General features: G+C 47.8%; 1 protein-coding gene across 3 annotated transcripts in view; it reads left to right on the top strand.

Annotated features, from left to right (window-relative positions):
• The window catches only part of LOC146830438 (fucolectin-5-like), a 141,759-nt gene that overhangs the window by 78,099 nt on the left and 51,566 nt on the right, over positions 1–12,094 (top strand). Inside the window, exon 1 of one of the 3 annotated variants that reach the window (XM_085604674.1) lies at positions 11,574–11,614. The exons of 1 other annotated variant lie outside the window; for it this stretch is intronic. The gene's annotated coding sequence lies outside the window, so the exon portion shown is untranslated. Of the gene's footprint in view, positions 1–11,573; positions 11,615–12,094 lie in introns of those variants that run through there. One more of the 3 variants, XM_085604673.1, reaches the window with a different exon arrangement.

Below are 12,094 nucleotides of genomic sequence, written 5' to 3'. Positions count from 1 at the left end.
TTGCTCACTTGCATGAAGGCAGACTCTGTGCTGCTCTGTTTAGTTGATTTATATTTAGATCTATTTTGGATTTCTAACTGAACAGACTCTGTGCAGGTCTGTCTGAGGATTTATACTTAGGGCTGATTTATAACTCGGCGGATGAGTTACTCCATCACACAATGGTGACGGTTATCCTGTCCGCCAAAATATAAGTCCCATTACATCCTATGGGATTAATATTTTTGCGAATGGGATATCCGTCACTGTTGTAACAGAGTAACCTGTCTGCCGAGTTTATATCAGACCCTTAGGCTTTCCTTGATTTTTGAACTGAGGAGATTTTTACTAGTCCTCTTGATGAACTAGTTTTGATTTTGGTATTTACTTGCTTTGGAATTGACATTGTAATAATACCTCTTACAACTGTTTCTTTTATTCGTTATTGATGTTGCCTTCTGTAATGATTCTTAAGTTTGAATACACCTTTATAGTTTTGACTTTGAATTTTGTCCTGTGAATTTGATCCGGCAATGCAGCTGAGGTTGGAGAGCGCTTAAGTGCGCATGCTGTTTTGGTCGGCCAGACCGTTATGCACACTGAATAGCAGTGTCCAACACTTCTCCTCCAGCCTATCATCATCCTGGCTCCACCCCAAGCCCCGGCTCAGAGAGGAAAATAAAATAATAATAAACAAGGGTTTATTATCGTTTTATTTTTCATTTTTTTGGCTGCTGGCAGGAGGGGCAACGCTCCTCCGCCATAGCGGAGGAGCCGCCGCTTGTATTAATTGCTGTTTGTAGTGCCATGTGTGTGCACAAATCTAGTTGACACCACAAGTTGTTCCAAATTTGTTTTTTGCATACGACATAGGAGACAAAACTGTTGTTAAAAAACAGGCTCCACTCCGAGGAGGGGCACTTGACTGCAAGAAGACCATGGCCCGGATTGAATAAGAGTTCATGCAACACAGTTGCTGTGCTGCATTGCATGAATGGGAGAGAGCAGAACTGCACCATATTTACAAAATTATATCACAGTTCAGCACACTCTGCCCTGCCTAACGCCAAGACAGGCACCCTTGAGCAATGGCACAAGGGTGCCTGCATTGTGGTCAGGATAGTTTCTGTGCAGGAAGGCTTACTTTCCTGCACAAAAACTATCCTGTGAGGCTATTTTCTCTTTGCATGTGTGCTGCAGAATGCAGAATGCAGCACACATGCAGAGACTCAGTAATCAGGGAACATAAATACATTTCTCCTCGTTATGGCAGCTTCAGGTAGGCGCAGCGTTTTTGCACAAACCCATGTTTACAAGGCTTTGTAAATATGGGTTTGACTCAAAGTGCATGGATGCATGCACAGAACCTCCATGTACCGCCCATGGAACGTCCCCCTGATGCAAGGTAACACAAGGCAGCACTATGCATTGCCTTTTGTTACTTTTTCTTTACAAAGCCACGCAATGCCACATAAATCAATATTTGTGTGGCTTTTAAATCCCAAAATGTATTTTGCATCAGAGCTGCGCTAAAAAAGTGCCACAGCCCTGATTCAAAAGCTTAGTAAATCTGGGCACACATTTCTTCCCAGGTGAGCCTTTGAGGACTGCAACATCTGCTCTGGATCTACACAACATGTACCCAGGATCTAGAACATCAGACGCACATCATTGGCAACAAGGTTTGGGCCTTGTCTGTACTCACCCGAGTCCTACTCATTTTCTTCTGTGGCATTTTTTCACCCAGCGACCAGACACGTCTGGTGCACGTGCCTTTTGCAGGGTATGTTGTACACTGACCTACGTTCGGGCCAGCTCTTCAACTGCCCACTGCTTTTTGCCGAGAAAGGGGAGTGGAGACATCATCAAACCAACACATAGACATACCAGACAACATGCTCCTGAGATAGACACAGTGCACTGCGGTCATCCAGCGACACCTCGTCAGGTTAAGGTTGACCAATACTGGCAATAATAAGTTGACCTCATGCCACATTATGCCAAGCTTACCACCGTATCTAGCTACCAGACACATGGCCCATGTACTGCCAGGGTGACCTTCCATAGAGGTGGCACCGCTTGGACTCCCAACAGGGTTGATCTCAGGGTTGGATATCCACCAGGGTTGATCTTAGGGTTGGATACACACCAGGGGTGATCTCAACGTTGGATGTCCACCGGGGTTGATCTCCGGGTTGAATGCCCACCGGGGTTGATCTCAGGGTTGGATGCCCACCGGGGTTGATCTCAGGGTTGGATACCCACCGGGGTTGATCTCAGGGTTGGATACCCACCGGGGTTGATCTCAGGGTTTGATACCCACCGGGGTTGATCTTAGGGTTGGATACACACCAGGGGTGATCTCAACGTTGGATGTCCACCGGGGTTGATATCCGGGTTGAATGCCCACCGGGGTTGATCTTAGTGTTGGATACCCATCAGTGCTGATCTCAGGGTTGGATGCCCACCGGGGTTGATCTCAGGGTTGGATGCCCACCGGGGTTGATCTCAGGGTTGGATACCCACCGGGGTTGATCTCAGGGTTGGATACCCACCGGGGTTGATCTCAGGGTTGGATACCCACCGGGGTTGATCTCAGGGTTGGATACCCACCGGGGTTGATCTCAGGGTTTGATGGCCACCAAAGTTGGTCCTAGAGTTTCTTGTGGCCCTCCATACTAAGGTAACCACTCAGTCTAGTGGGTTCTATTACAGCCCACCTGGAGCTCATAGAATTATATTCAATGGCCCAAGGGTTTCTACAGGGCTTTTTCAGTGCCAGTCAGTTTTTCGAGTCCCTGAAGCAATGGGCCCTTTGTATGTTAGACTCCATATCTTTAGCACTATATTATTGTTTACCCCTCCCCCTTCTCTCTAGATCTATGCGTCTACCTGTGCATGGCCTATCTGATCTCTTTCCAAGTGTAACAAACAAAGGACCCTCTGGAGAGGATTGGGTGGGGGGCAGTAACAAAGAAACCCCCAGAAATGCCTGCAGGAACAACAAAATATTAGGGGTTTGAAGTAGGCTTGAATCATATTTAATTTATAACAGAGCAATCTCGTGTAGTGTCAGGCATTTCAAGTTAAGATTGGTACCTGAAGAAATAACTGAGATTATGCCGTTATGTGATATTACCTAATTAAGACTTCGTTTGGGTAAAACTCCAATTACAGAAGCAACAGCTGAACACCAGCAGCTGTAATTCGCATTAGGCGCGACTTTACGCTGTTTTTTATATTGCGAAGTGAGCCCTTGCGGCATAAATGGATGGTAGGACAAATTTCTCCCTATAAGTAATGGTGTAAAATGCTGCAAAGGACATATTGCATAATAATGCATTATTTCACTTTTTAGGGGGTAGGTGCATTTTTCACATAATTTCCACTAACTCAATTGCACAGATTTCGCCGTTTCCTAGTTTGGAAGCTACAATATACTCAGGTGCAAGGCAGGAGTCTCTGCTGATCCACACAATATCCCTATAGACATAGAAAGGGATACCCAGGATGAGCAGTGTATAAAAAAAACAGAACAAATAGTGCCTCCAAGGGTGTTTGCACTGATTCCACACCATACGTACCCTTGATTGTGCCTCACTGCTAAAGCTGATGTTCCCACAGAGAGATGGAATAGTTGGGTCCAGGGGCACCATTTTTCATAGGTCCCCTGAAGGCGGCTGATCTCCAGCACATGTTATGTTCCTGCCCTCCCCTCTCCACACAATCTATGGGACTGTTGAGGATGCGGGAGGTTTGCATACAGGTGAGGCACCTTGAAGAAAGCGCGACTGCAGGACCCACCTCATCAGAGTACCCCAAGGAGCAACGAGCTGTCTAAAGTTAAGACAGGATGCAAGAAGTACGGTCTTCACTAACACCGGGGGTTCTGTAAGTATTGACTGTACAACACCTCACACCACGTGCAGGCTTTGGTACGCAAGAAGAACGCCAATCTGACCCTGAGAGGCACAAAAATATGGCTGAAACATGTGGACCACACAGCGGATAAGTGGGAACAATTAATATCAAACAGCTATCCACCACTATTTTTTAATATCGGCTGAGAGTCCTAGAAATAAAATCACAACTTGGAGTCTCTAGCCAATTTTATCCTTTTCACCTCACGCTGACACACACACAGCCACAAGAGTACTCCGTCAACAAACCCAGCTCTGCTGTAATCGGGCGTCGCAGCACACCCTGGAAGCTCTCGGCATCCAGGGTGGGAACCCAATGATGAAGCATGTCATCTACTAGGCAGGTGAGTGAGGGTCCTTCTAAAAACACCTTGTGTTTTCCAAATCAATCACACTTTGGAGAACAAAAAAATAAGTTTGTTGTAAAGACATCAATGATGTAGGTAGAAGACTCGTCCTGTATTGTTGAATATACTCCCCTTTCAGCACACTGGCCGGCAATCCACGAGATGCTCCGCGAGGTAACAGCTCCTGGACATAGGCACTTGGGAGGCCTACGCCCCAGGCATAGTCAAACATGAGAAGCGCACAGGGCACTCTTTGCTAGCCTCGCATTGCTCCTCACTAAGAGCACTATCACCCTTCACTGGTGATCGCCTCAACCCCCTAGGTTGGAGGCTTGGCATGGAGTGGTACAGGCATGTTGGAGGGCTGAGGGCGACCTGAGGAGGTCCAGCATATCCACAGGTGCCCCATCGCTCCTGCGTGGGATGCCCTCCCCAACCACTTCCTCCAACTCACCCGGGGTGATAATTTGTCTCCATGAATTCTGAGACGCAGCCTTTCCAGAATCAGACCCCGCTCCTCTATCCAGACTCCCATGTGGCACCCACACTGGGGACTCTCTCTCTCCCCCTAGCCTCACTACTGTTGCCATGACTATGCCGCATAAGAGACCCACACCCGGACACTATGCACTGCTTTGAGCAGCACCCTGGTTTCCGACCCCCTTCCCATCCCTCTCCCAAATTTGTTTCCCCTTAGACACACGGTCTGCACACGCCACCATTGAGCCGCCCGTGTAGCCCGGTGGCACTCCCGGCCCCCCTGTTGAGCACAGATGCCCACATCCTGGACTTCTCATCCACCTACATACTACAGCTGTTACATGGACACTCAAGAAAATACTGCAACTCTTGACCAGTCAATGTGTTTATTGCTGATTGTTAAAAAAAAGAAAAAACAATAAAAACACAATAACTGCCCCAGGAAAGTTATAAGCCTGATAAAAGAAACGCACAGAAATTGGCTTATAGGACAAATCACGGACCAGAGGGGAAAGGCGCTGGTGGCAAAAATGGATTGCAAATTGCAACTCTACTTTTTGCAACAATTATTTTATTTTGCAAACCGACCAATGTGCTAATAAGTCGTTTTTATTAAATACAGATTCAGAGTGGGGGGGTCGCAATACTACCAGCCTAAATTCTCTTTGCGTGAGAATTGTTATCGTCGGCTATCGCAGATAATTATTGCCATGCTAGCGCTGTATTAACAACGCATAGCGCAATGGCGATAATTATTCCTGCGATAACGTTGTTTTCCATGGAACATCGCTGGAAAACCAGCGATGTTCCATGGAAAACGGCGATAACCTTGCTGATACGACCCTGTGGTCGTATCAGCATAATCCACCTCCAATATAAAGTATAGGTACTCAGCATTTTTGCAGACGTTAGTTTTTGGCGAAAAACTAACGTCTGCAAAAATGCCTGGGCCTCCTTGTAAATATCGCGATGTGCAGATCAGCGATATTTACAAGGTTGTTCTGCCCAGTGACGCCCACTTTGCATCTCTTTAGAGATGCAAAGGGAGGCGTCTGGTAAAAGGGTGCTAACATGCGCTAATGAATGTTATCACCCTCTTGTTAATAGGGAGAAAACATTATCTCCGCTTTTTTGGCTTTTAAAGCCAAAAAAGCGGAGATAAGGCCCTTGATAATATGTCCCAGGATTTTTAACTCTAGTCGAGTGTCCTGTTGCGATCTCATAGTCCAGTGTTCAGCTAGTGAGGTTGGGGAACACCCGGAACAACAGGGGCAGAGCCACACGTTCTGGAACACCGCAAGCGTAACCACACCTGCCTGAACAACTCATCTGCGGCAGATACCGCTCTGGTGTTCCGGATGGGCGGGTAAGTGTCGGAACAGGAAGCTCAGGACGCGGAACAGGGAAGTGAGGCTGGGTTTGGGGGGTATTTTTTAGGGGTGGAGGTCACTTTCAGGTTTCAGGGTGGGGAGGTGGAGGGGTAGTTTTGGAAAGGGGTAGGTTTTTAGGGCTCAGGGCCGGGGGAGGGGACCCGGGTACTTTTAGGGACAGCGGGGGGCGGGGTCAGGGTAGTATATGGTAATAGGCATGGTTTTAGGCCTCAGGGCATTGAGAGGGGAAGGAGTAGTTTTAAGGGCAGGGCAAGTTTAGCCCTTAGGGTGGGGGTCCAGGTATGGGATTCGAATTTCAGGGTGGGTGCGAAGTAGTGGCGAACCTTAACCATGCATACCCCCTTACCATTCATGCCTTTACAACAAAATGCTTGGTAAAGGCATGCGTGGTAAAGGAATGCGTCATTGAGACGTATTTGTAGTTCGGGTTGCATGGTAGAGGCACGCGTGGTTTAGCCATGCATGCCTCCATAATACATCCAGTGAGGTTAGACCCTGCCAGACAGCTGCAGAAAGTGCCCAGGTGAGGCAGAAAAATGGCTGCACAGACTGGGTTGGTCCTCCCTCCCTTGGGTGACGGGAGCGGGGGTGCTCAGGGGACACTTGGGTCTATTGGGGCGCGATAGGGAGACCGCCAGCTTGGAACTGTGGCCCTAGGTTCATCCTGGAGGTGGCTGGGATCCTGCGGACAGTGGATCGCTGAGGGGTGCTGAGGAGCGGGGATGGCCACAGAATATACTGCTTCCCTGCAGCATCCTGGCCTCCAGATTTAGAGAAAGAACACCCATTGTCCTCTCCTGGCTGGATGAACTGCAGTGACTGCAAGGGAAACACCCAACCGACATGTGGTGCAGCTATTCCAAAACTGGATGTATCTCTGGAAGACTGTCAGCACCTAATCCTGGGAGCTTGCTCTCCTATTGGCCTAGGGGACATGAAGCCTCACCTGTCTGGTCACCATTGCCCGAGGGTGGCAGCACTTGAGGACACCCAATGCATGCTGCCCGGGTTCTCCTCTTCTGCCCCAGTGGTTATCCTTGGGGCACTGGCCTCCTTGGGCCCGCTCGGCCTGCAGACTTGTTGGACTGTGTCCTGGGTACCTTTCTCATGCCTCCCGTGTAGGTCCAAGTGACTGGCCACTGGGGCCCTTATTCCTGAGAACATTTCCGCACCGCTATCATAGGGCAATACCATCACCCAATATACTACTACACCCCAGCCTCCGCATAGGATAATTCAGCACGGGCCTGTGGTGTCACAGGAACAGTCGCGTTTGCAATGCCCATAGTGTGAGGTGGAAGCATCTAGGGTGGGCTACAGGCAGCTATACAGGGCTCCATGGAGGCATCGTAGGGACAGATTAGCCAGGATCTCCATTGAAGTTATCCTATTAAGCGCAGATTTATGCAAGGTTGCAGACAAATGGACACTGTAGAAACCAATATAACCACCCTACAAACGGAGGTCCATCTGCTCAAGCAACAAGTGTCACAGATGTCCATTCTTACCAATTTCCTGGAACATCGCGAGGAGGATGCTGAAGACCATTCACGACGAAATAATGTGATACTCTTCAGACTTCCTGATGGGTTCAGGGCCACTCGGGGATGACCTTTCTTGAGGAATGGGTGAGTCAGGCTCTGTGCCCAAGGAGCCTCTCTGACTTCTTCGTGGTGGAGTGAGCTCATCGTGCCTTGGTCCCCTTGCCGCCACCGTAGGCCCCACTCATGGTGCTCATTGCCAGAATCATTAACTACTGTGACAGAGATGCCATCCTATAGGCTGCCAGAGAAGAGTCGGTTCCATAGTTTGAAAACCATACCATTGCTATATACCCAGACAACACTCAAAAGGTCCAGGAACAGGGCAAGACTTTCCTAGCCATGAAAAAGAAGCTTTGGGAGATAAACCTCAAATACATGTTACTATACCCAGCGGAGCTTCGAGTCATAGCGGCTGTCAAATTGCATTTTTTCTAACAATCGGAGCAAGTATGGTTCTGGCTGGATATGTCTGACTGGATGCTAGCACATACACTGAGCAGTACAGACTCATTTCATGTTCGTACATGAGTGGGCTTTAGTGGGCGCCTGAGGTGAAGGAGCGAGGGTAGGCGTGATTCGTGTGCAATTGCCCGCATTGTCGTCCAAGAAGATGGTACCATAGACTCTACTGCAGGTAAACACTTTGCTGGATAGGACCCCCATTAGTGGCAGTGATGTCAGGTCTCCTCCACGAACTAACAACACGGTGCCTGAAACCGTATTGCCATGACCTGGAGGGCCTCTCATTACTCCGCTTGAAGTCAGCTTTATAAGAACTGGGTGCCACATTTATGAGGTTTTGGCGCAGGGCAGCATCGCAAGGAATCTTGCTCCGCTGCCCCGCTTCAAAGGAAAAGGGCAGGAATGTGCTATATCTATAAGATATGGCATATTCCTGTCCCTTTTTCCCTGCGCTGGTGCACAATGGGATGCCATAAGCCAATGCAGGCACCCTCGCACCATGGTGCAAGGGTGCCTTCATTGCGGGCTGATAGGTTTTGTGGAGGAAGGGACACCTTCCTGCACAAAATCAACGAATTCAGGCGATTTCCTGCAGCACACATAGAAAATGGAAAAAACGAGGAGAAATGAAAACATTTCTCCTTGTTGCAAGGGGCCTCATAAATGAGTCCCTGAATGTTGTGACACTCCTATCCTTGCTCTCAGGAGTACAAGTTGGTTGGTTGGGGCACATATTAAGTTGCAGGGGCGGTAATTTTGCACAGAGATATGCCGCAATGAGATGCGGGGGATTCACCAGTCCTGGACCTCCAGCCAGGATATGCTAGATGTTATATGTGTTGATACTGATTATTGCTCCCTGGGCATGGTCAGTCCTGGGGGCATGCTTCCCCTTATGGGGGTAAAGAACAACAAATAGTCTCAACTGGTGTCATTCAATTTAGACAAATAAAGTGCATGTGTAAGACATTACAATTGAGATAAGGAAGACTCTGAGAAGGAAAATTTAGAAAAAAAGTACATTGTATTATATTAAATAAATACAAAGGAACGCACAAACACTTAATTGAGCAGGATGATGGAACAGTTGTATCAGCACTGTATGCAAAAGTCCATATTATAAAAGGACAACCCGAACTTGTACTTGGTGCTTAAGGTGTACGTGACACGGAAACGGCGACGCAAGTGACAAGGTGAGAACAGCAAGGGACGGTGCAAGGTGAAGTGACAGTGAATAGTTGAAAAATAAGCAGGTTCTGAATTCAATTAGTTACAATAAAAATGATTGCACATTCATTTTAAGGAACCATAAGGCCATCAATTAAGCTGAAATGTCGACGGCATTTCGATCCGGTGGAATTGGGAACGTCATCAGGACTGGGTTGCAATATTTAAGCGGTGCTGAAGGCACCGAGGGAAAGAATCGTTATCTCGAGGGAAAACCAAGGCGTACTGGTAGCAGGAATCTAATGCATGGAACGTCAGGGGTGGGCTAACTCCATCACCGGGGGTCCAGCGGTATAAAAACCAACAGCAGGAATAAATCAGCAATAGTTGAGTTAAGGATAAATGGGGCGAGTAAAGCGCCAAAGGCCCGACAATCTAATGGATCGAATGTCGGGAGAAGGGCGTCTCAGTCGCCGCAGGACCAGCGTCGTGTATCACTGGACGAGACTGTTGCAGGAAGTCAACAGGACAGGATGCCATAAGCCAATGCAGGCACCCTCGCACCATGGTGCAAGGGTGCCTTCATTGCGGGCTGATAGGTTTTGTGGAGGAAGGGACACCTTCCTGCACAAAATCAACAAATTCAGGGGATTTCCTGCAGCACACATAGAAAATGGAAAAAACGAGGAGAAATGAAAACATTTCTCCTTGTTGCAAAGGGCCTCATAAATGAATCCCTGAATGTTATGACACTCCTATCCTTGCTCTCAGGAGTACAAGTTGGTTGGTTGGGGCGCATATTAAGTTGCAGGGGCGGTAATTTTGCACAGAGATATGCCGCACTGAGATGCGTGGGATTCACCAGTCCTGGACCTCCAGCCAGGATATGCTAGATGTTATATGTGTTGATACTGATTATTGCTCCCTGGGCATGGTCAGTCCTGGGGGCATGCTTCCCCTTATGGGGGAGCATGGAGTCTTACACCATTGCATGTCGAGGGACACCAGGGGTAGATGGAGCCCCCCCATTGAGTTGATACATGTCAATGTCTGTTGGGACTCTGGGTGTAGCGTTGATCGTCCTGACACTGAAGCGATTGGACTTGTACACGAATGCAGTTATGTTATACATGTGCAGGAGGGGGGTCACTTTAGGTTTGCTAAGTTGACCTTTGGGTCCATGCCAACATATTGCAGGGGTAAATATTGATTCGCATGTACACCTACAATCGTAATGGTTAGTCCAGGCCCATACAAGTTTATATCCTGGAGCGTGAGGCTTATGGGTACCTACATAAAAAAGTATAGAGTATTGTCGTTCCTGAACCGGAATGCTATTCATATCACATGTCTGCAGAAGTCTCACCTCTTCGACATCGAGGCTGGCAAATTGGCTAAAAGGAGGAAAGAGCAGTTTTACTCCCCTGATGATCAATATACCGGGGGAGTCCTTATTTGGATAACGCCGGGGTCCCTTTTGATCTGACCTGTGTGGAAGCCGATGTTGAGGGGCGGTTGATACTGATACGGAGGAGACTCAATGGTGTAGACATAGCTCTGGTAAATATGTATGCGCATAACGTACATGATGGGCAATTCTTCCCCAAGGTCCAGAATGTTGTCTCACCGACCTTGGAGGGACCAGTGGTCTGGGCTGGTGACAGAAGACAGAAGAACCTCCCCTCCTGCATACCAAACCTAAAATGACACTTTCCCTACAGGAGACTGTCTCTAATCTGGGACTCTGTGATATATGGAGGGCCACTGACCCTACAAAGACAGAGCTCACCTGCTATTTCCCTACTCACAGCAGATATAGTAGATTGGATCGTTGGCCATTTTAGACACAGGCCTACATAAGATGCGGTGACTCTAAACATGAATAAACACACTTAATGTCATGTGTATGCTCTCGTGTTAATGTCAGTATAATGTCAAATATTTAATATGAAAAACCCCTCCCAGTCCAAATGTTTTTCCACAGCTTTCCTCTCACAGTCCAGAAGGGCTTTTAAGTCAAACATCATTGTATTTTCACAAAGATGCATTTTCAAGATTTACTGATATGTTTCCATCTTCCTTGGTGAGAACTGCAAGGAGTCAATATTTGCTCATTTTGGGCAGCACCCGTAGAGGTGAATGTGAGAAATTGATAAATGCATCTGTACTTAGAATGCATTTCTCACTCAACACACAAAAGTAATCCAGGTCTGAAAGGGGGGGGGGTGGTATTGGACGTGGGTGGAGAAGAGGCAATAAGTACAGGTGGTACAGGTGGTACACCTCAATGGTGGCTCAGATCACAACCAGGCTCCAAGCACCAGGTGAGTCTATAGCTCTCTACCGCCTCAAGAAACTGTTGCACACGCTATAGTTTTATTTTAGAGCTTGGACTAAGGGCAAAGGGGTCACATCTCCCACTTCCTGATGTCTAGGTTGTGCTGTGGCCAAGCTTTTATGTTCCTGGGGTGTCTTATTCCTTGATGCTCTTGGGTGTGCTAAAGGTAGAAAGTCAATTATCTAATTTCCTCAATCTTTAGCATTACTAAGGAGGGTCGCCTTTCTCTCAGTTCCTGTGGTATTTACTGCACAGAAGAGAGATCCCCTTCTCTCGTTTCCTGTGCTTTGAAGACTCCCATCACACATTTCCTGTGTTCTGACTGTGCTGTAGAGAAAATAACTCCTTCTCTCAGTTCCTGTAATTTGGGCTGCGATTTGAGAGACTCCCATCAATCACTTCCTGTCTTCTGACTGTTCTGTAGAAAAAGGAACCGCTTCTCTCATTTCCTGTGGTTCTGGCTGTG

This window comes from Triturus cristatus, chromosome 5_1, assembly GCF_964204655.1.
Source record: "Triturus cristatus chromosome 5_1, aTriCri1.1, whole genome shotgun sequence".
Lineage (NCBI taxonomy): Eukaryota > Metazoa > Chordata > Amphibia > Caudata > Salamandridae > Triturus > Triturus cristatus.
The sequence above is the reverse complement of the archived record's forward strand: the minus strand, read 5'-3'. Positions and strand labels throughout refer to the sequence as shown.